Source organism: Mustelus asterias, chromosome 10 (genome assembly GCF_964213995.1).
Source record: "Mustelus asterias chromosome 10, sMusAst1.hap1.1, whole genome shotgun sequence".
Classification (NCBI taxonomy): domain Eukaryota; kingdom Metazoa; phylum Chordata; class Chondrichthyes; order Carcharhiniformes; family Triakidae; genus Mustelus; species Mustelus asterias.
In genome coordinates this window covers 100,971,762-100,997,775 of record NC_135810.1, presented here as the reverse complement: position 1 = coordinate 100,997,775, position 26,014 = coordinate 100,971,762, and the positions used below count along the sequence as shown (strand labels likewise).

Genomic DNA, 26,014 nt, shown 5'->3' with positions numbered 1-26,014 from the left:
TGACAGCTTCAGGACGGATTTCCAAATGGAAGCTGGAAAAAAAAAGATAGCCCCCCATCAACACCTCCTCAAAGCGCGGTTATAAATGCAGGAAACATCGCGCTGTCAAATACGTTACCTTTTTAATAGAAAAAAAATTCTACATCATTGTCAAAACTTATAACCTTGGCAAGCACGTAACTTGTAAATAAATCGATATTGCCTTTGACGCATGTCCCAAATTCCCTGAACCAAATAGAGCATTTTCGTGCCATTTTAGATGGGGGGGGGGGGGGGTGGTTTAGTGGCGGAGACTCGATAGCAAAGCGTTTTTTTCATTGCAGAGGTGGAAGATACTAGGCGACTGGATTCGTCTTAATTTATCACTGGGCTGAGGTGAAGAAGAGAATATGGGAAATCTCTGGAGTAAATGTTAATTATTCTGTAGCTGTCGCTTTTCCCATGAAACAACCCAGTGCTGCATGGCAATCTGTTATAGAGAGGTCCCGGCGCAACAGGCAGTATGTGCTTAACAGCTTTTAGAAACAAGTATGTGCTGTATTTTGAAATATACAGGTATATAATATAGACATGGTTGGAAATAGAGATAAGTCAGCACCTCCAAAGAGACACATCAGTGTCACAAGTAGGTTGACATTAACACTGCACTGAAGTTACTGTGAAAATTAACCAGACATCCGTAGTTTGTAAGCTGACCTCTTTTAAGCGACATAACCGAGGAAGCTCCAGTTTGACTACAACATGCGCACATTTTTATTTAAATGCCAAAATACCTAACTGTACGTCTGGTTCAAAAAGTGCAATTGGTTGGCGTGACTTTTTTAAAAAAAAAATGACCATTCCGCCTTCCAGTTAAAAGTTTGCAACTCTCACCGCTGGACTACTGAATGAAAGTTGTGCTCTGAAGCTTTGGGGACAAGACCATTGCAACTTTCCAGCAGCACATCATCTTGTTTTAAATTTGAAGCGGAAACTTGTCTCGTAGCCTTGCTTTGTCTGGTCTGATTGCAGGAGGGGGGGGGGGGGGTGGAGAGAGAGAGATGACCTTTTCAGTCAGTTTGTGTTTTTTTTGGGATAATGTGAATGAAAGAAGTCATACTTGTGGGATGAATCACTCCCCGGTTCCCCCTCCCTCCGGACGCAGAGCCTTGGTCCTGAACTGTTATTGTTTCAATCACCGTCGCACGCGTCTGTCGCTGCCCTGGCTTGCCTGCACCCTAACCTGCTGTGTGCCCGCCTTTGCCCTGAACCGATTGGCTGCGCTCCGTCAGCGCGCCAGCGCGATTGGAGGGTGCGCGCTGTCCATCATCCCGGGCAGGCAAGCTTGATGTTTTGGGGAGCGGTGGATCCAGTGACAGGCAGAGAGGGTGACTCATTGACAGAAACAAAGTTACGCAAAGCTCTAGAATAGTTGAAAGTTACCTTTTTACTTTTGGTTTAAGATCGCCTTCCATTTGGAAACCAAGCTGACGCTGTTTTTATATATATATATAATACACATCTAGGCATGCTTTGGAGTAACATTATTTGGGGACAAAAACCCAGCCGAAGGGAAAAGGTTTTAGATAAATAAGAAACACTCAGATTGTGACCTGTTTCTCTTTGTCAGCTTTCCGCTTTCTCTCGTGACTTCCACCCAACTTGGAACAGTTTCATGTGTTTTTGCAGTTTTATTTTCTGTGTATGCGCCGCAGTGTTGTTTTTAATATTAGAATGGAAATGAATTTGACGTTTGTCAAATGAATTGTGCTATACCCTTTGTTGAGAGCAGAGAGAGAGAGAGAAAAACAGCAGCAGCTAGCGGAACGGGTCGTTATTTTTACATCTTCCGGCAAAACAGCCACAATAAGCCGTGATGCATTTCCTTATAATTTGGAAAATAACACATTTTTCGGAATTGACTCAGTTGAACCCATTTGAACCGTTCAATGTTTACGTTATTGCCAGCTTGGAATATTAATTATATTGTAAAGGTGGGAATTACCTGTCTTGTAAACTACTGTATTGACCTTTCTATACTCGGGACTTTTCTTTTACAAAATACCCCCTCTTACTCACATGTTTTGGAGCCATGGCAGGTGCAGATGTTGGGTGGCTCCAGCTAAACTGCACCTGTGAAACGATCTTTTAAATATTTAGCACCTTTCAGAATATGCTGGCATATTAAATACCAGGTGATTACTTTCAGTATCATCTACTTGTATTTGTTCTGATGGCTTCAATTTTGCTGCATTGTCAAGTGGATGACATTGGTTTTTACTCAGTGGCACGTTATAGTTGATGCTGAAGGTTTCTGCTCAGTTAACTGTGCTTTCATCGGAACCTGTTTTTTGCTTTTCCTTTTTGCTTTTCCTTTTGGTACTGGGGTCGCATCCTATGCACTGATCCTTGATCTTAGTCTTGTGCACCTACATGGGAGATAACACAATCTGTTCTTTCTTTGAGTGCAGATCCCAGGAAAAGATAAAACGCAACTTCTCTATATAAGTTTCATTAGAATCTTGAGATCTGACCACTGGCTATTAAGGGAGAGGAATAAAGCTACAGTCGTGATTCAGTGTAAAATATACAAAAATCAGTTTACCTGTGCAATGCAATATGTCTTTGAAAAGGTATTGCATAATTTTGTATTTTTTCTCCAGTATTACGTTTCATAGCTGCAAATGAGAGCACCTTGAAGCTGCCAACATTTGTTGTTAAAACAATTTATATTCTAGTTTATTATTCAAGCATAAATAGAATTTAAAGCAAACATTTACAAATATACACCGCATTATTACCAGCCCTGCTGTGCAGAATAGAACTGTCTGACTTTGGACATTATATGAACAGCTGCCAAAAGAATTGAATGAATACATTTCTTTCATCTTTCTTTACCCTATGCTTATTCCCCTCTCTCCCCCATTAGCCTTTGAACAGTCTTGAGGTGTAGTTCAGACCCATGGCCTCTCCCCTATAGAAAAACTGTTCTTGTCTGTTTAAAGTTTCCTTCTGTATATTGGAGTGGATACAAGATAAATATATGTTCTAAATAGTATTTAACCATTGGATGATCATGGGGATGCGTTTCTGCATAAATATGCCCCCTTTTCGTAATACATTGAGAATTGAGAATTTCTTGGATTTGTTTCTGTTTAGAAATTTATCCAAAGTCCTACTAAAAATGTTTGAAAATACACCTGTTCAGAAAACTACAGTTTATTTTCATGGTTAATTAATTGCAAAATGTATGAATGGAATCTTATGTGATCAGAAAAAGAATCTACAGAAAGCAACTAGTAGATTTAAATATAGTGGGTATAAAATTCAAATCCTTTAAATAACTAAATGAAAACTATTCCTAATTAATTGCAAAGTATCTATTTCAATGTTATATTTGTAGATGCATGCACACCCTCGGGTTATTTCCTATAGTTGTTTTTGCATGAAGTAATGTAATTGCTCCCAGTGTCAACCAGTGAAGAATTAACATTCATAAGGTTACTGATTGACTAAGGAGCTAAATATGAGCTGATACAGGTTTAAATGCTTAAATATTAAAGTTGACCCTCATATGGAGTATAGGTGTATCTTTTTTAATTGATGGCATAGGATATTTTCTCTTTCCAGTATAGCCCTTCCCCACACTTTTATTGCAGCTTCTAATAGTTTGATATACAGGAGTACTACCTATGATTGCAGTTACTGTCCTGGAGGGTTTGTTGCAGTGCCTACTTTTTCTTGAGTCTAGTAATACTATTGCTTAGTGATAAATTTAACTAACATACCTAGAGAATTAGTGTGCGCTAATAAAGGAAGGCCAGCGAGCACATCTCTCTCTTTGCACATTCTCCCTGTGTCTTTGTGAATTTCCTCCAGGTGTTCCGGTTTCCTCCCATAGTCCAAAATGTGTGGATTAGGTTGATTGGCCATGTTAAATTGTCCTTTAGTGTCAGGGGGACTAGCTAGGGTAGATGCATGGGGTTATGGGGATAGGGCCTGGGCGGGATTGTGCAGACTTAATGGACCAAATGGCCTCCTTCTGCACCGTAGGAGTCTATGATTCTTTTTGTATCTGGCTGCTGGATCATAGCATTGAATGGTAACAAGGTTGGGCCTGTTAGTCATCAGAAGTGTGTAATTAAAGATTTGAAAGGTTTCCTCCGGGTGCTCCGGTTTCCTCCCACAGTCCAAAGATGTGCAGGTTAGGTTGATTGGCCAGGTTAAAAAATTGCCCCTTAGAGTCCTGGGATGTGTAGGTTAGAGGGATTAGCGGGTAAAATATATGGGGGTAGGGCCTGGGTGGGATTGTGGTCGGTGCAGACTCGATGGGCCGAATGGCCTCCTTCTGCACTGTAGGGTTTCTATGATTTCTATGATCACAATATATTTCAGTTGAGGGTATTTTAGTTCTGCAAAAGTTGGTGACTTTTTATGAAAGAAAAACAGTGAGAGCATGTGGGATTATTAGAAATGCACCGAGGGAAAATGGGTTAGGTGAGCCAACAGTCTTCTCCCCCATAAAGTTAGATTTTGTTACTTACTATGTTACAAAATGCAGCGAACTTTGCCAAATATATGCCCCACACACGAGGATAAATGTAATATATCCAAATTTGCTATATTGTGTCAATCATGAAGGCAGGACTAGATGTGTTAGCAACAATTGAGGGCTGGAGGAAGAGTGTTAACTGCAATGAGTCATTGTATCTACATTTCAGTTTTTCAGTGGTTTAAATGAGCATGAAAGTACCTTGTCTCGCCCAAACTGATTCAGTTACTCAGATAATTGTGGTTTTAGTCCCATTCTCATGATTAACCATTTACAGTTGAAGTTATGAGTGTGTGCTTTACTTCTCAGCTCCGCCTTCAGTGAATTTCCCTCATTTTGTTCATATTACCTTCAGCCAGAAGGATATGGTGGCCTGTCCAGACATTTATTCATTCGTGAGACATGGGTGTCGCTGGCAGGCTGACATTTATTGCCCATCCCTAGTTGTCCATGAACTGAGTGGCTTTCTAGGCCATTTCAGAGGGCAGTTGAGAGTCAACCACATTGCTGTGGCTCTGGAGTCACATGTAGGCCAGACCAGGTAAGGACGGCCGATTTTCCTTGCTTACAGGGGCATTAGTAAACCAGATGGGTTTTTCCAAGGATCAATAGTGGTTTCTTGGTCATCAGTAGGTTTCTAATTCCCGATATTTTTATTGAATTTAAATTACATCATCTGCCGTGGTGGGATTCGAACCTGGATTCCCAGAACATTAGCCAAGTTTCTGGATTACTAGTCTAGCAATAATATCACTAGGGCATCGCCTCCCCCTACATGTACATAAAATGGGTTTCTCCCCAAATAATTTAATGTTCTGCAGATTACTGGAAGTCAGCCATGTTTCTGTACTTGCAAATTAAAGACTGCAGCATAAAAGTGGTTGAAGCTATCGTTTATTTTGGGTTACGGTTTAAATGGAAAGTAAATACTTGCCATTCTAATTGCACAAATATAACACAAAATTGGTTAACAAATGTCGAGATAGAAGGCTTCACTCTGACAGCTCCCTGTGGTTCTGGGTGCATCCATGTCTACATAGTTGACAGCTATAATTGGAATTAAGTGGTGATGTACATGTTGCTAATTCAGTGACTGTACCACTTGCAAGTTTAATAGTTAACTTACTGTGAACATCTTAAGTACACATTTTTTAACATTGTGTAACTTATTTTCTGTTACTATCTTATTTTCAATACACACCTTTGGCATAAGAACATAAGAAATAGGAGCAGGAGTAGGCCATCTAGCCCCTCGAGCCTGCCCCGCCATTCAACAAGATCATGGCTGATCTGAAGCGAATCAGTTCCACTTACCACTTCCACTTTCCCCATATCCCTTAATTCCCTTATCGATCAGAAATCTATCTACCCGTGATTTAAACATATTTAACGAGGTAGCCTCCGCCACTTCAATGGGCAGAGAATTCCAGAGATTCACCACCCTCTGAGAGAAGAAGTTCCCCCTCAACTCTGCTCTGAACCGGCCCTCACTTATTTTGAGGCTGTGCCCTCTAGTTCTGGTTTCCCTTCTAAGTGGAAAGAATCTCTCTACCTCTACCCTATCCAGCCCCTTCATTATCTTGTATGTCTCTATAAGATCACCCCTCAGCCTTCTAAACTCCAACGAGTACAGACCCAATCTGTTCAATCTCTCCTCATAAGCGACACTCCTCATCTCTGGTATCAACCTGGTGAACCTTCTCTGCGCTCCCTCCAAGGCAAATATATCCTTCCGCAAATAAGGGGACCAAAACTGCACATGGTACTCCAGTTGCGGCCTCACCAGTGCCTTGTATAGTTGCAGCAAGACTTCCCTGCTTTTATATTCTATCCCCCTCGCGATAAAGGCCAACATTCCATTCGCCTTCTTGATCACCTGCTGCACCTGCAGACTGAGTTTTTGCGATTCGTGCACAAGGACCCCCAGGTCCCTCTGCACAGTAGCATGATGTAATTTTTCTCCATTTAAATAATATTCCAATTTACTATTGTTTCTTACGAAGTGGATAACCTCACATTTACCAACGTTGTATTCCATCTGCCAGATCCTCGCCCACTCGCTCAGCCTATCCAAATCTCTCTGCAGACTTTCCGCGTCCTCCACGCAATTCGCTTTCCCACTCATCTTCGTGTCATCAGCAAACTTTGATACCCTACACTCAGTCCCCTCCTCCAGATCATCTATGTAAATAGTAAACAGTTGAGGCCCCAGCACCGACCCCTGCGGCACGCCACTGGTCACCAACTGCCAACCAGAAAAGCACCCATTTATTCCAACTCTCTGCTTCCTGTTAGATAGCCAATCCCCTATCCACGCCAACACCTTACCCCTAACTCCGTGTACCCCAATCTTCTGCAGCAACCTTTTGTGAGGCACCTTATCGAATGCCTTCTGGAAATCTAAAAACACCACATCCACCGGTTCCCCTCTGTCAACCGCACTAGTCACATCTTCATAAAAATCCAGTAAATTCGTCAAACACGACTTTCCCTTCATGAATCCATGCTGCGTCTGCTTGATCGAACCATTCTTATCCAGGTGCTCTGCTATTTCCTCTTTAATGATGGACTCCAGCATCTTCCCAACTATGGACGTTAAGCTAACCGGCCTGTAGTTACCCGCCTTTTGTCTACTTCCTTTTTTAAACAGCAGCGTAACAGTAGCTGTTTTCCAATCAGCCGGCACTACCCCAGAGTCCAGCAAATTTTGATAAATAACTACTAACGCATCTGCTATTACCTCAGCCATTTCTTTCAGTACCCTGGGATGCATTCCATCCGGGCCTGGGGACTTGTCTACCTTCAGTTCCATTAGTCTACCAAGCACTACCTCTTTAGTAACAGTAATTGTATTAAGGACCTCACCTCCCACCAACTCTCGATCTCATGTGATGGCTTGGTCAGTTATCCAAGCAAGTTTCAAATTGAAAATAATTGAGTTGGCTTGACTTGCCCAAAATTGGAATTTTAGGCTTGATACACTTTTCAAACGTTTCTTTCTGTCTGTAATCAGGTGAGGTTATCTGATTTGAGCCAGTTTCATCCTTTTGGCAGTTCCACCCACTCAAACTCTGGAGTACCATACTTACTCACCGACAATTGACTCATCCTTTGCAATCATCACATGCATGGGAGGTTAATGAATTCAAATCATACTTTCAGTTTTTGGGTTCGTATGATAAAGATCTGAGTACTTCCCACGTTCCAACTGTAGTCTTCATAAGCCTCTGTTTCAGCTCGTAGCAGAATCCTCACTTCTCACTACTTGTCTTAAGTTGTGATCAACTTAAGTTAGTGTGGGATAGCTAGCTACCTGACAAACGTTGTCAAGGAAAATGTTTTGTTTTTGAATTGTTATGGAAAGAATAATGAGCACTGACATTTAACTCACTGTACATAGTTACTATATAGCTTCTCTACTTCAGAAGTGGTGTGCATGGTGTCATGCTTGGCCCAGTGTTCCCACTCTCGCCTCTGGCTCAGATCCACTGCAGCAACTTTCAAAAGCTGGATTGACATTTAGTGGAGCACCGAGGGAGTGCTATATTGTCAGAGATACTGTCTTTCACATGAGACATTAAACTGAGGTGGTACTCACCAGTAGATATAAAAGATTCCATGACATTATTTGAAGAGGAACAGGCATGTCCTGGTCAGCATTATCCTTCAATGAGCACCTCTCAAACAAATTATCTGGTTATTTATCTCATTATCATTTGTGGGGGTTTGTGTAATTGGCTTTCAGTTGACTGTAATTCACTGTTTAATTGGGATGTCCTGAAATTGTGAATATATAAATGTGAAGAAGCTAAGACTGGAAAAGGCTCCAGGTTGGACAGGAGCAAGAAGCTAGGCAAGCCTGCACACACACAATCTTTAAGCTGATGGGTCAAGCAGATTCAGTCCAGGCCACTTGCACAGATTTTTCTGTTTAAGATTGGTCAAAAACAGTAAGGATAGCCTCTGAAAATGAGCAAAGATCGCAATGTGTGGTTAACCTGCATGTCTGGTGTAATACAGGTATCGTGCCAACTGCTTGCTGCCTACTTAGTCCATTTGAATATTTTGTGCAGCCAGCACTAACCACATTCTTACGCTGCATGCAATATCAGGGGGTCCAAAATTCTAGTTCGCCAGGTTAAAGCTAACCTGGGACTTTAAAGGGGAGGTGTAGCTGGAGCAGATAGCCATGCAGAAAGTGAATTTGACCTAAGAAATAGTGAAGAATGGCATAACATGGGAGAGAGCAGGCTACGTTGGCTTTGGACACTGCACTTGAGACCTTGGGTGAGATGGAAAATAGAATCTGCAGGTGACCCTCCAGTAATGACCGTTCTAGCAGAGAGCTTTGTAGGTGAGTGTCAGGAGTCAAACCCAAGTACCCAGTTGAGTACTATAAGAAGTTCAATGACCTCACAAGCAGTCAAGGAGAGTGAATAGATCTTTGCAAGCCTCTTATAACCAATTGCAATGCTAGCCTCAGACGCTGCTCAAGTCATCACACATTTACTAACAGTCTCTCTTAATCACCATTTGGTTTCATAAATTTGACCTCTCCTTCCTGCTTCACGCTGCTGCTCTTTAGCCGTTGCACACACTGCGACCTATTTGACCGCGACAGCCGCATCATCCAAACAGATTTTACCTTTCTCAACTGAAATGCTTCTCCCTCTGGGTTGACGCCCAACTGAAGGCTGCAAAAGCTAACTAGAGGATTCCCTGCATGTCCTTTACTCCATTGAATGAACTCTGATGGAATTGTTGTTGGGGTGCCCATTGCTGTGGCTGTGGCCAGCAGTAGGGCTGAAATTGTGGTGGCTCTGGGACAAAAGATGCCAGTTGGCGCATTGAGTCAAATTGGCATTCTGCTGGTGACAAGAAATTCTGCATCAACCCCTCCCGTTAAATTGGGATTAAATGTCATATCGGTTTGAGGGTGGGAAAACCATTTTTGTGTGCACACTACAGCTTCTACACACTACAGCATGGTGCTTGACTACCAGAACTGATTACTACTAACACTGATTTTGTGACACTGGCAGCAATGGAGTTAGTTGGCTTTTGGTGGAGGCTCCCTGGTGCTGGCATCTAGCAGGCGGCCATGCCATATTTTCAGACAGAAACTCTCTGCTTGGAGAGTTTAGCCTCTAACATGGTTGACTTAGTCACATGAAATCTATCCTGGCAGCAGCTCTTTTAAAAAGCTGAAGCTTGCCATGGAGGAAACTTGTGCTGCTAGAGCTGGACCAATAAGGTTGAGGGCTTGCTTTGCACAGAAGGAGCATAATCCTATTTGCGGCTGAAAATGACATGCCAGAAATGGAGCAGTTCCCAGCCCCATGCTGTTGTCTGGATCCTTCCTTCACTCCTGACTGTGAGTGCGACCAAAGGTGAGATTGCATCACGTTCTTGTTGGGGCCCATCAGATTAGTATATGGTAGACGTTCTTGCAGGTTCCATTTATATACAGCCATTGCCAATTTGCAAATAATTATTTCATTTTCTGCTGAAGATTATATCTGAGAAACAGCAAACGTAAGACTTCTCAGCTGTGAGGTGCTCCATTGCTTTTTGGAAATTCACAGGAGTACACGTAGGTGTAGAGAATGGTCCTGTTATCCTGGAAGCCATCTCCTGAAAACCATTGAGACACAATGTGGTCAAACTCCTCCCCGAGTATTAATTGAGTGCATGGCACCCTTTCAAATCATTTGGACCATATGGTTAATGGGATAAGCTCTTTTCACTTTGGATGTCGTTTTCAGTGCCGAGCAGTTGAGGGAATCCTAGCACCTGATGGCAGCTTTGCACCTTGCCCAGCTGATGTCGGTTTGTCATAGGGGACACTGTTAAAGTTGCAAACATAGTGTTTTTTCTCTTGTTAATGTGTGCATTGTAGATTGCCAGATGTGGCAGCTGTTCCCTGCACCAGGTTGAAAAGATGTTACATGATGTGGTTGCCTTGACTTTTACTGGAAGTACCACCCTTGCTCTGAAGTGGAGATGGTAAAAGCTGCTCTTCAAACATTCAGATAAAGGGTGTGTAAATGTGGGTTTCAAGCGTCTTTCCTTTGTGTTGTATGTTTGTGAACTCATCGCGAATATGTAAAATTTCATTGACCATTTGTAGGAGGGTCATGATGGTATCTTTGCAAAGGAGTGGGGGGGGAACAACTGCTAAAACCGTGATCTATCTTTTGAGGTTTGATCCCCGGTTGCACATGATGATATTGTTCCGAAGTTGCAAGTTTCTTCACTAATGAATTCATTTTAAATGATGCCGATGCTTGCCTACATGTGGCTTTGCAAAATGGGGTACGCAGCAAACTAGGCCCGATATGTACTGTGTACATATCAGTTGCAAAGCATTTTGTATAGAGAACATTCACTCGAATTTATGAACTTATCCCCACACAATGGGGAAAAATGCATGGAATTATACTGAGATGCAGCAGGTGCAAACCCAAGGCATTGTTTTTTCCATCCACTGCACAAGTTGAGCACTCCACTTAGAATAAGGCGCAGAGATGCTTCATTGCAGCTAGGAAAAGACAGGTTCACACAATACTTTGTACCATAGAATTCAGTGGGAGGATCTTTGAACAGGAACAATTGTCTTTCTGACCACTTGAAGGTTATTTTTGGGATATTGTTTGGGCATTCCTAAATTGTGTTTGTTCAATCTGCCACTCCACCTTCTGATAGATTTGGAAGTAGCCTATTAGCATGAAACATATGAACTTGTGGTTCTTGATTGGAAGTTAGTAGTATCTATAATATATTTGCTTTGTATGCTATACATTCCTTAACTGTTGTTCTGTTTCATCCGTAGATGGGGTTGCAATACGGTTTTCCCATTTGTAATACTTTGAAATTCCAAATTGATAGCCATTTCTATACCTATAGCATCCTAAGTGGGCTTTGGAAATTTTGTCTTCTGTGCTGACTTCTCTGTATGCAACATAATGAGTGAAATCCGAGTCTGGATTTTGGGAATGAATGCATTTATAATTATTCTATGGGAGCTCTTTGAATTGGCTAAATATATATAGTACTTCGCACAGCCACTGAACATCAAGTCTTTTACAATCAATGACATACTTCTGAAGTGTTGCAAGTCAGAAACGTGGCACCCAGTTTGCACTTGCATATTCTGACAAACAGCATGGTGATAATGGTCAGATAATCTGTTTTGGTGATGTTGATTAAGGGATAGAAATTGGCCAGGACACTAGGGGTAACCCCACTGCTCCTCTTCAGAGTAGTACCACAGGATCTTTTGCATCCATTTGCGAGGTGGGATTGCTGAGGAGGCATTGGTTTGAAGTCTCATCCAAAAGGCATGTGACAATGCAGCATGCCCTCAGTACTGCATGGAGTGTAAGCCTGGAGTGGAACTTAACCTTCTGACTCTGAGGCCAGGGTTCTATAATTGAACCACAGGTAACCACAAATGGAGTAGTTTTATTACTTGATTAGGACAGCAACACAATGATCTCTTACAACCATTGGTGTACCACAGGAATTACATTATATAATTTTCATGTTAATGCAATATGAATTATATGAAGGTTACTGTGACTGTGGTGACTTGCAGGCTTGGCATATACATTGTGGTTAGCAGTATTAATCAATCATAGGCTACAAAGTTCCTGAGGTCCTATATCTGAACTTTTCCAATCTGGTGTTGAGACTTTATTGTAGATTCATACAGTGCAGAAGAGGCTCTTTGGCCATCGGCACTGCACCCGACACGCAAGAAACACCTTTAGGAAAAAAAAAATTGCTTCACCTCTCAAAGAGCTAACAACATAAATGAAATACAGTGGAACCCCAATTTAACGCGCCCCGATTTAGTGCGAATTTGGATATAACGCGATGCATCATTGGACCCTTTTTTCCGCAAAGGAATTGGCAAATTTAGCACGACCCTGCTTTTTTCGCGATAACATTTTATGGACTCCCAACCATCGCGTTATAACGGGGCTGCACTGTATCATTATTTATAATCTGGAGCTATCTTTTGGAGACAGTATGGTTCTGGTACTTGATAATATGTGGCATAGGTGATTTAGTAATAGAGGAGGCCTGGTGTACTTTGTAATGTTTTTCATGTCCCCTTTACCCAGAGAGGACCTGATATCCCTTTATTCCAGTGCTAATGGGCACTATGAGAAGGCAGCTTTGATCTTTTACTCCTCCAGTGAAAATCTGTTGGAAGTTGTGGTTGTGATATTCTGTGCTATCTGTGATGCAGATAGGAGGTCTAGTTTTGTCAGAAGAGGAAATTTCAACAGAAGTTAATCTTTTAAGGTCAAATGCATCTTGGACTTCTAAAATATACGAGTTAGAAAACCATCGAATATAAGATCCCTGTAGCCTTTGGACAGGCTCAAAAGGCTACAAATCCATAGCTAATGCTGAAGGGGGAATATAGTTACAGCAATATATTTATACTGTGCTAACTTCAACATACTGTACACTGTGCAAACTCAATCTTGTCCGTCTCATCTTACAATCAGCCTTGCTGTTCCAAAGTCTCAAAGGAGCTTGGATGGGTTTCATGATGTGTAAGCCTCTCTTTTTAATGCATAAAACAATGCATTTGATGGTGCTTTTACCTTTTCAAAGATTAGATTGTAAAAGGGAATGACTTTTTTTCTGTCCTCATTTCTTCCCTTCTCTTCCTGAAGGTGCAACTTCTATTGGAATATGTTTCCCTAGGTATTTACAGACTTCCAGTACCTATCCAATTCTGTATTTGCTCCGTGTGAGTCTGGCTGGTAAATATTGACCTTTATGGATGGGTGCTTGCTTGTAATCACAGCCAATCCTGTTCCGCTCCCATTTAACATCCCTAGGAATGGAACTTGCATATTCCCTTAGAACCATAGAAAATTACAGCTCAGAAACAGGCCTTTTGGCCCTTCTTGTCTGTGCCGAACCATTTTATGCCTAGTCCCACTGACCTGCACTTGGACCATATCCCTCCACACCCCTCTCATCCATGAACCCGTCCAAGTTTTTCTTAAATGTTAAAAGTGACCCCGCATTTACCACTTTATCCGGCAGCTCATTCCACACCCCCACCACTCTCTGCATGAAGATGCCCCCCCTAATATTCCCTTTAAACTTTTCTCCTTTCACCCTTAACCCATGCCCTCTGGGTTTTTTTCTCCCCTAGCCTCAGCGGAAAAAGCCTGCTTGCATTCACTCTATCTATACCCATCAAAATCTTATACACCTCTATCAAATCTCCCCTCAATCTTCTACGCTCCAGGGAATAAAGTCCCAACCTATTCAATCTCTCTCTGTAACTCAGCTTCTCAAGTCCCGGCATAGAACCATAGAAAATTACAGCTCAGAAACAGGCCTTTTGGCCCTTCTAACAGGCCTTTTGGCCCTTCTAACAGGCCTTTTGGCCCTTCTAACAGGCCTTTTGGCCCTTCTAACAGGCCTTTTGGCCCTTCTAACAGGCCTTTTGGCCCTTCTAACAGGCCTTTTGGCCCTTCTAACAGGCCTTTTGGCCCTTCTAACAGGCCTTTTGGCCCTTCTAACAGGCCTTTTGGCCCTTCTAGCCATGAGGAAAGATTGGATAGGCTAGGATTGTTTTCCTTAGAACAAAGGAGGCTAACCGCCAACCAGGAAGATTCAAACTGCTAGAGTTGCCACTACTGACCTGGAAGTGATCAGAGCCTATGCAAGATGAGTGGAATTCAGCCCTTGGACTTCATGATCTGTGCTATTCAATATTGTGCCATTCAGACACTGAGGAAGGTCTTTTTGGCAACGTTTTGAAGAGTAGAACTGAATAAACCTATTAAATATTGCAGCACAATCTTGTGAATGTTGTAAATGCCTGTTGAATCTATGTTTTAACATTTCAGATAAGCAGGCTGGTACAATAGTGTGTTACCCAACCCCATTGTTTTGGATTTTGGATCCTTCCATGTTGTTTGTTGGTAGTCATTTTAAGGCATTTACGGTTACGATGCAGGCAGTAAGGCACAATGTGATTGAGGATATGAATGTGGGTGTTTCCTATCTAATGTTCAACCGAATTAGATAACTTCACTGCAGTAGTAGGGTTTGGTGATTTGTGATAATAAACCCTTGGGACTATTTTACACTGTTTTTGTTTCAGTTCTCCTTTTAATTTTGCCAATCTGATGTCACTTCCACGTGCATGCTGTGCCTGCCACCCGCTTTAAAAAAACTCTTCAATTCTCCCAAAAGACAGTGCAGGAGCTTTATGATGAACACCCCTTTATGGGGCAGTTTAGTGAAGTGGTTCCAGTTTTTAATACTCTTAGTTATTAAGGTGCCAACTGTGGCTCATTGGTAGCACTGCTGTATTTGATTCTCATGGGTTCAAGTTGCAGCTCAGAAACTGGAGCATATGAAATTGAATGACACTTTAGTATTGCAGGAGTGCTGTACCATCGGGGTGCATTTTTTCGGATGAGCATTTAATCTACAGCTCCATCTTCTTTCTCTTGTTATTATAAAGATCCCATGGTGCTGGTTCTTCCAGGAAGTTAACTAATACTTATTTCACAGCCAGAATCGCCAACTCCGCTTTATCTGGTCACTCACAATTGATAGTGAAGAGGGTAGCTGCTGTTTCCAGAATGATTTGGTTGAGTGAGTGGAGAAAGTGGCAAATAGAATTTAATCTGGAGCAATGAGACGTAATGCATTTGAGGAGAATAAATGAAACTTGGGAATAGGAATACACAGCAAATGGAAGGATATTGAGAGGGGTAGAGGAAATTATAGATATTGGGAATGCATGTCCACAGGTTCACGAAGTTGGTAGGACAGGTGGATAAGGTGATAAAGTAAGCATATGGAGTGGAGCTCTGCGAAAGGTCATCCAGAGTCGAAACGTTGGCTCTATTCTCTCCCCACAGATGCTGTCAGACCTGCTGAGATTTTCCAGCATTTTCTGTTTTTGGTACGGAATGCTTTCCTTTATTGGATATAGTATTGAGTACAAAAGCAGGGACGTAATGCTGGTTAGACGTCAGCTATGTGAACAGTCCTGGTCACCACATGACAGGAAGGACATAATTACTCTGGTGAGAGAGAATACAGAGGAGATTCACAAGGGTTTGAAAATTGCAGCCATGAGGAAAGATTGGCTAGGCTCGGATTGTTTTCCTTAGAACACAGGAGGATAACGGATGACCTAATTGAATGTACAAAATAATGAGGGGCCTAGATAGGGTAGCTAGGAAAGACCTGTTTTCCCCTAGCAGTGGGTTCAGTTACCAGGCAGCATAGATTTAAGGTGATCAGTAGAAGGAACGGAGCGGACATGAGGAAAAGCTTTTACCTAGTGAATGTTGGGCATCTGGAATTCATTGTTCGATTTGGTGGTTGAGACAGAAATGCTCCAAGGTGCTTGGGTCTGCACCTGAAGTGCTGTAACCTGCAAAGCTATGGAGCAGGTGCTGGAAAGTGGGATTACAATGAGCGCCCACCATTTTTCCCATATCTTTTTGGCCAGCAGAGATACATTGTGCTGTAACTTTTTTTCCCATGGTTTTTATATCATTGCTATTAGTGAGACTTGCCATGTACAAATTGGCTTCTGTGTACCCCTGTATTATAACAGTCACTACATTTAAAAGGTATTTTGTTGTCAAGCACTGTTGGACATCCTTGTGTTGTGGGAGGTACTATATAAATGCAAGTTTGTTCTGGCTTGGAACTCTTTCACAGCAATGTGAAAATCTATCAATTTTAAATGTTGACCCCCTTCACTTTTAATATATTCATCTGCATTGGCACGTAATGCAATTTTAGTAAGAGGATTATTGTAGAGGACAAGGTTTAATTGAAACCAAATATAGTCAGTGCTGTTTCATAAACAGCAGGTGTGCTGTAAAACTTTTCTGAACATTAGTTGATTTCAACAGGTATTATCGACCTTACAAAATATGTTCTGAATGCCTCAACAATGGTGTTTAAAGGTAAAGACACTCAGTTGAGAATTTTTCTGCAGATTACACGCCTTGTTTTGCTATGCATTTTTAAAGTACAGTGCAAAACAGTGTCTGAAGTATGACTGATAGAAGGTCATATGTGTGAACTTCCCGTCAGTCAGTGTCATAGATTTTTCAGCATGCTGTTTGGGCACAATCACTGTTGTGGATCAGATGCCCATCATAGGAAATGCCTGATTGAAGCCAATGTGAGTAAAAACTGGGAGTTTTCTATAATGCGCAGGTAAGACTGTGATCTCTGTTTTATGTTGACCGTTATCCATCTGCTCTGTATTCTGTGTAAGTCAGACATGGGTTAAATGCATTTATGAATAATCATAATAGTGAAAGTGATTTTGAACAAATTATCATGTATGATTTAATTGGCAGTAGGATTTGGAAAAGTTGCTCTTATTTATGGGGTGAGGGGTGAAGATGTGCATTGTGGTTTTACTAGAGGTAGCCATGCATTTTCTCTTTAGTTCCTAATGGAGCAATCAGAATATTAACACTCTCTTTTACTGTTGAAAGCTTTGCTTGAGATGCTGGAAACCCTATCAGTGTAAGACAGAATTTCCTGTTCAGATGTGCTGATGGTGGAAGTCTCGTATTACCGTTTGCAGTGAGTCATTCATTCTCCATCCCTGACTTTTCTGACAAGATTCACCAAGCCTTTTTCTCAGTGGAAAATTTTTACAATTATATGGCTGACACATTTTATGAGAGGGATGACTAATACAGGTTTCATTAGATAGAAAGCCTTTAAGTTGGGACTTGATAGTACACATGAGAATTATGACAACACTGCCTTTTTCACAGTAAATATTTTGGATAATTTTAAAAGCTTATGCTGCCAGGAAGGAGTCTCACCTAGCTATGTGGCCCAGTAACATTGTTCTCAATGTGTATGTTGGAAAACTGGATGTTCCATAATTGCTAAAGAGCATTTTTTCATTATCTTCTCACTCCACCTTAGTTGAAAAGTTGTAATAAATGGTCCATTTTAATGAGTCTATTTATAAAAATTGAAAAGTATTACTACACAAGCCTGTCAGCAAATGTTAACTATTAACCAGCACAAAATGGGTACATTGTCAGCCTGTAATACTAGCCAGTGAAAACAGTTTCTCCTGCTTTTCCTTTGATCAAAATCCTTCTTAATTTTGAGAACCTTTTGTTAAATTTTCCCTTGATTCCTTCTGCTTAAGTGAGCTTCTCTAGTCTCAGCATACAAGTGAATTCCTTCATCCCTGGCACCAGTCTAGTAAATAGCCTCTTGACATCCAAGTGTGGTGCCGGGAATTGGATGTAATACCCTACATCAGGTTTGGCATCATTTTCTTGTTTTCAGAAACCATGCCACTAATAATAAAGCCAAGAATCCTAAATGGTTTTTTTTCTAATGGCTTCATCATCTTCGAAGATTTATGTATGCAAGACACCCACCCCGCCCCCAACACAAAAAGTTTCCTTGCTCCTGTATTCCCTTAAATATTATACTATTTAGTTTTCTTTCTCTCTCTCTTTCCTCCTCTCTCTCTCTCTCTCTCTCTCTCTCTTCCTCCTCCTCTCTCTCTCTCCCCCCTGCCCCAGTCAACATAAACTAATTTTTCAGCAGAAGTTGCTGACTGGCAGCTTGGAGGACAATATTATTTCCATGCCATTTACCCCATTCTTCATGAAATGTAAATGGTTATCTTCATCTTTTGCTTTTGTTTCATAATATCCATTGATATTTTTGCACGCGACTGTTTAGAATAGAGTAAATGTTAAGTGTTTTTAATGGTTATGGGAATTCTGTAGCAGCTGCGTTACTTAAATGTAAAAACAAATGAAAAGCCATTTGACTGAAAATACAAGGTGCAAAGTAGAGGAGCCAACAGATGTCCCATAACCTCAACTTTGAGAGCAAGCCTTTCATACATGCGTATTAGTGCACACTTAATATTGTCTATTGGCCTGCGTATGTGAAATCTCTATTCACTGGCGTGAGGTTGAATAAGGGTTTATTATTTAATTTTCATGTGAGCTAGCTGAACTTGAGTCAGCGAGAGAGACTTTGGGCTAGTACAGTGGGTTTTTCAGCTATTTGTACTATGAGCTACAAAGTCCTATGATCCGAGCATTGAGGCTTCTACGAAGCTGCTTTTGATGAATGTCATTACAAGAATGAGCTAAAAAGGCTCTTTTGTTATGCCTCTTTATTTTCATTTTTTCTTGTTCAGCCTTTTCTCTCTCCACACGGAAGCATTCTGGCTGGCCTTCTCTTCACTCTCTCTCTCACACACACACACACATTTCCTCTCTCCCCACCAAGTGCACGAGAACACCCCTTTTCCCCCCTCCTATATACTTGAGTTTCTGCTCTCTGGCTCCTCCCTCTCCCTTCAATGTTCACCTCCTTTTCTCTAGCTCTCGCTCTGCTTTCTCCATGATCTCCGTCCAACCATACAAAGTTGAAACCTAGGTTTCTGTTCAAAAACTGCAGTTTTTCTCCAAGGCAGCGACGTGCATTAAATTCCATTATTTTATGCGCAAACTGTAATATGTCCAGCGAACTCACTTTGTAAAAATAGATTGTGATTGAAGCAGGCCTCCTAATTTTCTATGGGAAGCCATGTTTAAGTGTCATTATGATGGCACGGAGAAATAAGCAATTTCATTTTGCTTTTGGCCTGTCTTAGGGTGAAATAATTCAATTGATTATCCCTTTTGAAAATTAAACGTTTCTCTCAGGAATTTAAAAAAAAACTAGAAATGTTGTAACCTAGTAGATTACTCTGTGATTTTCAACTTCATTTCTCATGCCACTCGGTTTTAGTTGTTGATTTTATGTTTACTGTGAGAATTTATTTTCTATTCTGTATGATGTAGTTATCATACTGACTCCAAGATAAAGAAAATGACTAGCAATGCATTTTAAATGCTTGATACATAAAAGCAACTTTCCCTTTTCCTATCAATACCTGCTTCATTTATGTTCAAATTAACTTTGCAGTAAGTTAGGTCCATCTTAGTTTTTCTTTGCAATCTGGTGATTTTATTGGGAAAGATAATTATTTTGTTCTTCTTTATTGCGTAGGAGTGTGCCAGCTGGCTATATTGGGTGGTTGAAATGTTGTTTTGATTATTATGGTGTTAATGACTGGTGTAGCGCTTTGACACCTAAATTAACAAAAGCCCTAGCTTTGATCCCTGCTTCATGTTGAATTTGGCTGGTGTGGTAATAGGGGAAGTGGAAGGTGGCGGAGGTGATAAAATTGGTCGCCATATTCTCAGACCATCGTGAGAGAGGGGGGGAAAAAAGAGATGCTGTCATAGACTACTCTTCAAAAGCCCAAGTGTAGGTGTTGGACAATGAGTAGACTGAGTTTGACCATGAACCCTAGTCTAATGACTAACCTGCCGACACTGAATCCCTATGCTTGCTTGTGAAGCATGGCCAACAAATGAGACCCCCAGAGAGACGAGGTATGGCATCTGGTGAAGAGGGGATCAGGTGAAGAGGGGATCAGGCGAAATGTAACAACTTTTATGATGTGGCCTGAAAGACTAAAGAACAAGTCAAGAAAATGACTTGCATTAATTCTTTTTAAAGAAAAGCTTTTAAACTTGTTTATAGTGTACACTGGCTAATTTTACAAGATACGCAGTGGGATTTCATGGATTGTGGAAAAATAAGCCACCAGTGAGTTGATCCTGTATAATGCACTTAACCGAAGTTAACCAGCAGCATTAGTATTTTTCCACTAAGCAGAGTCCCAGTGAGCTTCCTCTGAATACCTGCTGTCAATTCGATGAGCAGAGCCCAAAGTGATTATTTAATTTTGGATAGTTTGGTATGGGCACATGTATGCAAGCACTGTCCTGAGATTTTGTATCCTATTTAGAAATATAATAATTAAATCAGAATTGTCTAGAGTTCTAAATTTCAAGGACTGTGGTGCTGAAAATATTGTAACTTAACTGCTTAATGTCTTCTGTGTTTCTAGCGTTAACTCTCATACTGTTTTGTGATTTAAAATTGTATTGCACATACGTTGCATTTACGTTATTATGGTCAGAATTGTCGGTGTATGGCTTTTTTGCTGCTAGCATCATTATTTAGAACGTCCTGATGCATATTGTAATGAAATATTCTGTGTTTAGTGTTACATTTAAAAATTAAGGTAGATTTTTCTGATCTGCAAATGACTATCCTTGTATTGGGAATAAGCCGTAGCTACTGGACCGTTCTAATGTTAAGATTCTATGGTGGTAGAAGATGGCAGAGCAACAACATCTTGCTCACTCTTTCTCTGACCAGAGAGCTGAATTGGAGTCAAATTTTAATGGCGGGTGTGGAATCTCTGGATGTGTCTCTCGCTTACAACCTGAAAATAGTGGCGAGACACCCCCACTGACTGAAGAGAAGGTCATGTCTTCCCATAAGTCAGTTAAGTGGATAGCGGCGAGCTTCCCTCCAGACCTGGGACCCTGGAAGGAAACATTTATCCACCAACGGATAGGATGAGGCCATAGCTGCCTCTGGGTGGGGAGGGTGGTGGTGAAAGAGTGAGTTACCCTCCCTGTTCAATGTCCGCGGTTGAGATCATGTGTGGATCCAGGCCCCCGCCACAGCTGACATGTGACATGCACTGATTTACCAGTCATGCAGGCTCCATATCAGCATGCCCAGCTGGAGCTGGGAAAGGCCCTTTTTAAGTGGTGATTACTTGGCCACTTAAGGGAAGGGGTTGAGATGGAGTGGGAAGTCCAGGCAGCAGGTGACCAAGTGGATTGTCTGACCCAACTGCCTGCACCTCTAGTGCAGATACATTAGTGGTTGGGTGTCCCTGGAGAGAGAGCACGCAGTGACCACTGGCACTGTTGAGGCTTTCTGTGTCCAGTGTGCACTGCAGGGACTGGGGGGCATTATCAACCCTTTAATCATTTTTTGGTTTGATGTTTTAAGTTTCACTGTGATTTGGTTTTGTTTAAGGTAGGGGCCCTTTTACTTTATCCCTCAGTTCATTTGATTGAGTTTAATTGGTTTTATACAAAATAGTGGAAGTTAACCATGGACCTCCCAGTCCAGAACTTCGTTCCAGTGGAGATGAGAAGGTGTCAGCTATAAATTCTCAAGCCTGTCTGTCTCTTCCCTCCTCCTGCGGGGGCAGAAGATTCCAGCCAATGTATTACTTTTTTGAAGCAATTGCTTTTTTTCGAATATAATTAATAGAGGAGGCTGCATTGTAATTACTGTTACAACGTTGACTTCATTTCACAGTGGCTTGCTCAGCACTGAAGTTGCCAGTGTTAACTACTTGCACCCAATTGGAATGGGAGTTTGCAGATTTACAATTACACTTTTTGTTCCCTAAAGAATTGGCAGTTACTGGGAGGAAGATTTTGGATGACGGGGTTGGGGGGGATTTTGGATGACGTTGGGGGGGGGGATTTTGGATGACGGGGGTGGGGGGGGGGATTTTGGATGATGGAGGAAGGGGGTCTTTCATTGTCTTTAATTGTTAAATTCTCTTTTAATATACTACTTGATCATACAAAAAAATCTCCCAGATAAAGTCTTAAAAAGGTTGCTTCAAGTGTCCTAGCACAGTAGGATATAGTGTTATGTTTTTTGTTTTGGTCTATTCCTGGACAATTACAATGAATGCGTAGGGACACAAAGTAATGTTGTTAAGTTGCAGTATGTTTTTAAAAAATTGTGCCATGATGCTCTTCACACAAATGTTCTAAGTAGGAGTGTTTTTTTTGTATGCACACCCACAGCAAAAGATTTTGAGTCAACTACATGCTGTGGGTAGATTTGTATAAAGGCTTTATTTTTCTGATTAGACTAAGTTAAATTTTTTCCTTTACTTTGTATTTTCGCATCAGTCTATTCTGAAGTCAATTCCCATGTCTTAGCTTTTTCCGAAGATATCGGGGTCTTGCACCATAGAGTCTGATGTGCTTGATAATTTTCGGAGGTACATGGCCACTTTCGCACTGATGTGTATCCAAAGCCATGTTGTATTGGCACAAGATTGATGGGTCTAAGTATGCCCATATGTGGTCTCTGCGGCTGCGAGTTGTGCATTGAAGGCCCAATGTTTCAGTTCTGAATGTGAATAGGAAAGTGCATTGCAGTAGGTGACTGACCATGTGTGAAATAACGACATTGTTGTCAATGTACTTTGGTAGCGAGCATTGCCAGCATTTTCGTCAATTCTCCGAAAATCGTTTTTCCTGACGCACGTCAAGTTTATATTGTGAAGAAATACTTTTGTTGTAAATTGGAATATCCGTCTCTAAGTGATTCTGTAAGTAGTTTTACATAGGGACTGGCTTCATGCAGCAGAGATTGAACCTCTCCTTGGTGTATTGCAGTGGTCTGAAGGTTCCTTTATTTTTGGCCACAGATTTCAATAAGAGTTAGAACGCGCACCTGTTGGGTGACTAGAATGTGAATTCTCTGTTGTAAACTGCTGTTAAACGACACTATGGGGAGAGAGGAGGATGTTGGAATTAAACCAGGTAACTCCTGTGTTGGGGCTTGGTGGACCAAACGGGCTGTTTGTACTCCAGATATTCTTTGGTTCTAAGAAGCTGTGCAGCTAATTTCAGAGACACTGAACTGAGTTTATAATTGTGGAATGGAGCTACACAGACTGAAATGTGATCAGCCTCTTCTCTGTGCCGAACAAGGGGTAAGGACAGAAATGCTTAAGATAAATGGCAAAACACTACTTGATTTGTATAACACTTTTTTTTTTAGATTTAAGTGAAAGTTTTTGATTACTATCTGTGAGTGTTGTATTTAATAGTGTAAACATTGAGCTGTGAATGGTCATCGTGGTATCATTATTTTTACACATTTCTTAAAGATCAAGTTCTTATTTCCTGAGGATGTTCTGCTGCAGCTGTAACACGTACAAAATAACGTCAAGGCTGCATTTGTGACTGTAGTTCATTTGTTCCAATTCATGTAAGAAAGTAGGTGGAGCCAAAATACAACTCGTTTTATGAAACCCTGTTAACTGCATGTGTTCTGAAGAGCAGTGAATCATAATAAAAAGTCAGTCGTAATGGTGATCAAAATTTTAAAAGATTTTATTTATTAGTCACAAGTAAAGCTTACATTAACACTGCAATGAAGTTACTATGGAAATTCCCCTAGTCGCCACACTCTGGCACCTGTTCGGGTCAATGCACCTAACCAGCACGTCTTTCAGACTATGGGAAGAAACCGGAGCACCCGAAGGAAACCCATGCACTCGCAAGGAGAACGTGCAAGCTCCACACAGACAGGGACTCAAAATGGGAATCGAACCCGGGTTCCTGGTGCTGTGAGGCAGCAGTACTAAAACCACTGTGCCACCGTGTCATCAAATGTAGTGCAAAAGCAAGCTATTTATAGAAAATTCTCCCCAATGCATATATCCATTCTATAATAAAACCTCCTGCACATCAATTTAGCCCCCAATCGCTCATCCTGTTATATGGCTGTGAAACATGGGCCACTTGCAGCTCTCCAGAAAGGAAATTCAACACATTTTTTACTGTTTTCAATGCATTCTCATCGAAGGGCAACATTACCAATGTTACATTCCTCTCAAAAGGCAAGCTCCCAAATTATGTTGGCGCTTGGGAAGTTTGCAGATTGGAGGACAGTCGTGTACTTAAGGATTTTATTTTGTGTATGGCAAGTTAGCTGGAGCCAGTCAACCAGAAGGACATCCAAGCCTGCACTTCAGGGATGCTTGCAAGTGTAATATGAAGGTCCTAAAGATAAGTTTGTAGCTCCTGGAGGAGACCAGCTGATGACACACAAAAATGGCAACGTCACATGTGGGCTGGAATGTGCCACCATGGCTATCAATGGCTTGGTAACAGATGCCAACACCAAAAACAATGAAACCTGAAAATCACTTCACGTGCGGCACCTGTGGTAGGACCTGTTTGTCATTGACCGCTTCAGCAATCTGCAGAATTGTACCATATGAAGTCACCTGATCTTAAAAGATTTGATTTTGCTGCTTGTGCATCAAGTGCAGATGGAAGGATATCTGATGTATAACTTCATCAAATAAACAATAGAACCTCAATTGCATTTGTATATTATTGATTTAATGTTTGGCAAACAAATACATGTTTGACATTAGTTTCTAGTTGATGGCTTTTTTGTTTTATTCATTCATGGGATGTGGGTATCACTGGCTAGGCCAGCATTTGGTGCTGACCCCTAATTGATCTTAAGGTGGTGGTGAGGTGCCTTCTTGAACCACTGCAGTCCATGTGGCATAGGTACACCCACAGTGATTGTGTGGGGTGATGGTGGTGCGGGGCAGGGGGGGGGGGGGGGCGGGGGGGGGGGGGAGAGAGAGGAGAGAGAGAGAGGAGGAGAGTCCCAGGATTTTGCCCCAGCAACAGTGAAGGAATGGTGGTCATATTTCCAAGTCAGGGTGATGAGTGACTTGGAGGGGAAATTCCATGTGGTCTTCTGCTGTCCTTCGTCCTTCTAGATGGTAGTGGTTGTTGTGGGTCTGAAAGGTGCTGCTTTAAGGAGCGTTGGTGAGTTCCTGCAGTGCATCTTGTATCTGGTGTACACTGTTGCCACTATGCGTTGGTGGTGCAGGGACTGAATGTTCATGGAAGGGATGCTAATTAAGCAGGGCTGCTTTGACCTGGCTGGTGTCAAGCTTCTTGACTGTTGTTGGAGCTGCACCCATCCAGGCAAAGGGAGTATTCTATCACATTCCTGACTTGTGCTTGTAGATTGTGGACAGGATTTGGGTAGTCACTAGCCATAGAATTCCTAGTTTCTAACTTGCTCTTGTAGCCACAATATTTATATGGCTAGTGTAATTGAATTTCTGGTCAATGGCAACCCCAGGATATTGATAGTAGGGGATTCATTGATAGTAAGCCATTGAATGTCATAGGGTTATGGTTAGATTCTCTTGTTGGAGATGGTCATTGCCTGGCAGTTGTGTGGTGCAAAGATTACTTGCCACTTCAGCCTAGATACTGTCCAGGTCTTGTTGCATTTGGATATGGACTGCTTCAGTATCTGAAGAGTTGCAAATCCCCACATCTGATTTTTTGATGGAAGGAAGGTAATTGAAGCAGCTGAATATAGTTGTATGTAGTATAATTAATAAAGTGCAATCTTGCACTCTGAGCTGGTGCTTATAACTTCTGTCTGGAACCATTTTGGTTCCTCATAACTTTGGTGACCTGAGACAGGTTTATGAGCATCAACACACAACATCCAAAACAAACACAGTTTTTTTTAAATAACCACTTCTGTTTTGCCCACAGATGTTTGTGGTCATATATTGACATGAGACTTAAAATAAAAACACACATTTTCTAAATCAAAAGCAATATAAATGCAGATGCTGGAAATATAAAAGTAGAAAAAGCTGCAGGAAATACTCAATAGGGCAGTGCCCCACAAAAATGTGAAGAGAGTCCGATTCAGCTAAAAACCATGCCTCGGAACTGG

The 26,014-nt window shown here is 41.5% G+C and overlaps 2 protein-coding genes across 2 annotated transcripts in view; one reads left to right on the top strand and one right to left on the bottom strand.

Moving 5' to 3' along the window:
- LOC144499817 (mitochondrial ornithine transporter 1-like) overlaps positions 1 to 26,014 on the bottom strand; it is a 401,928-nt gene that overhangs the window by 137,330 nt on the left and 238,584 nt on the right. The window lies entirely within an intron of this gene.
- The window catches only part of foxo1a (forkhead box O1 a), a 90,722-nt gene that overhangs the window by 1,528 nt on the left and 63,180 nt on the right, over positions 1 to 26,014 (top strand). The gene's annotated exons all lie outside the window — the stretch shown is intronic.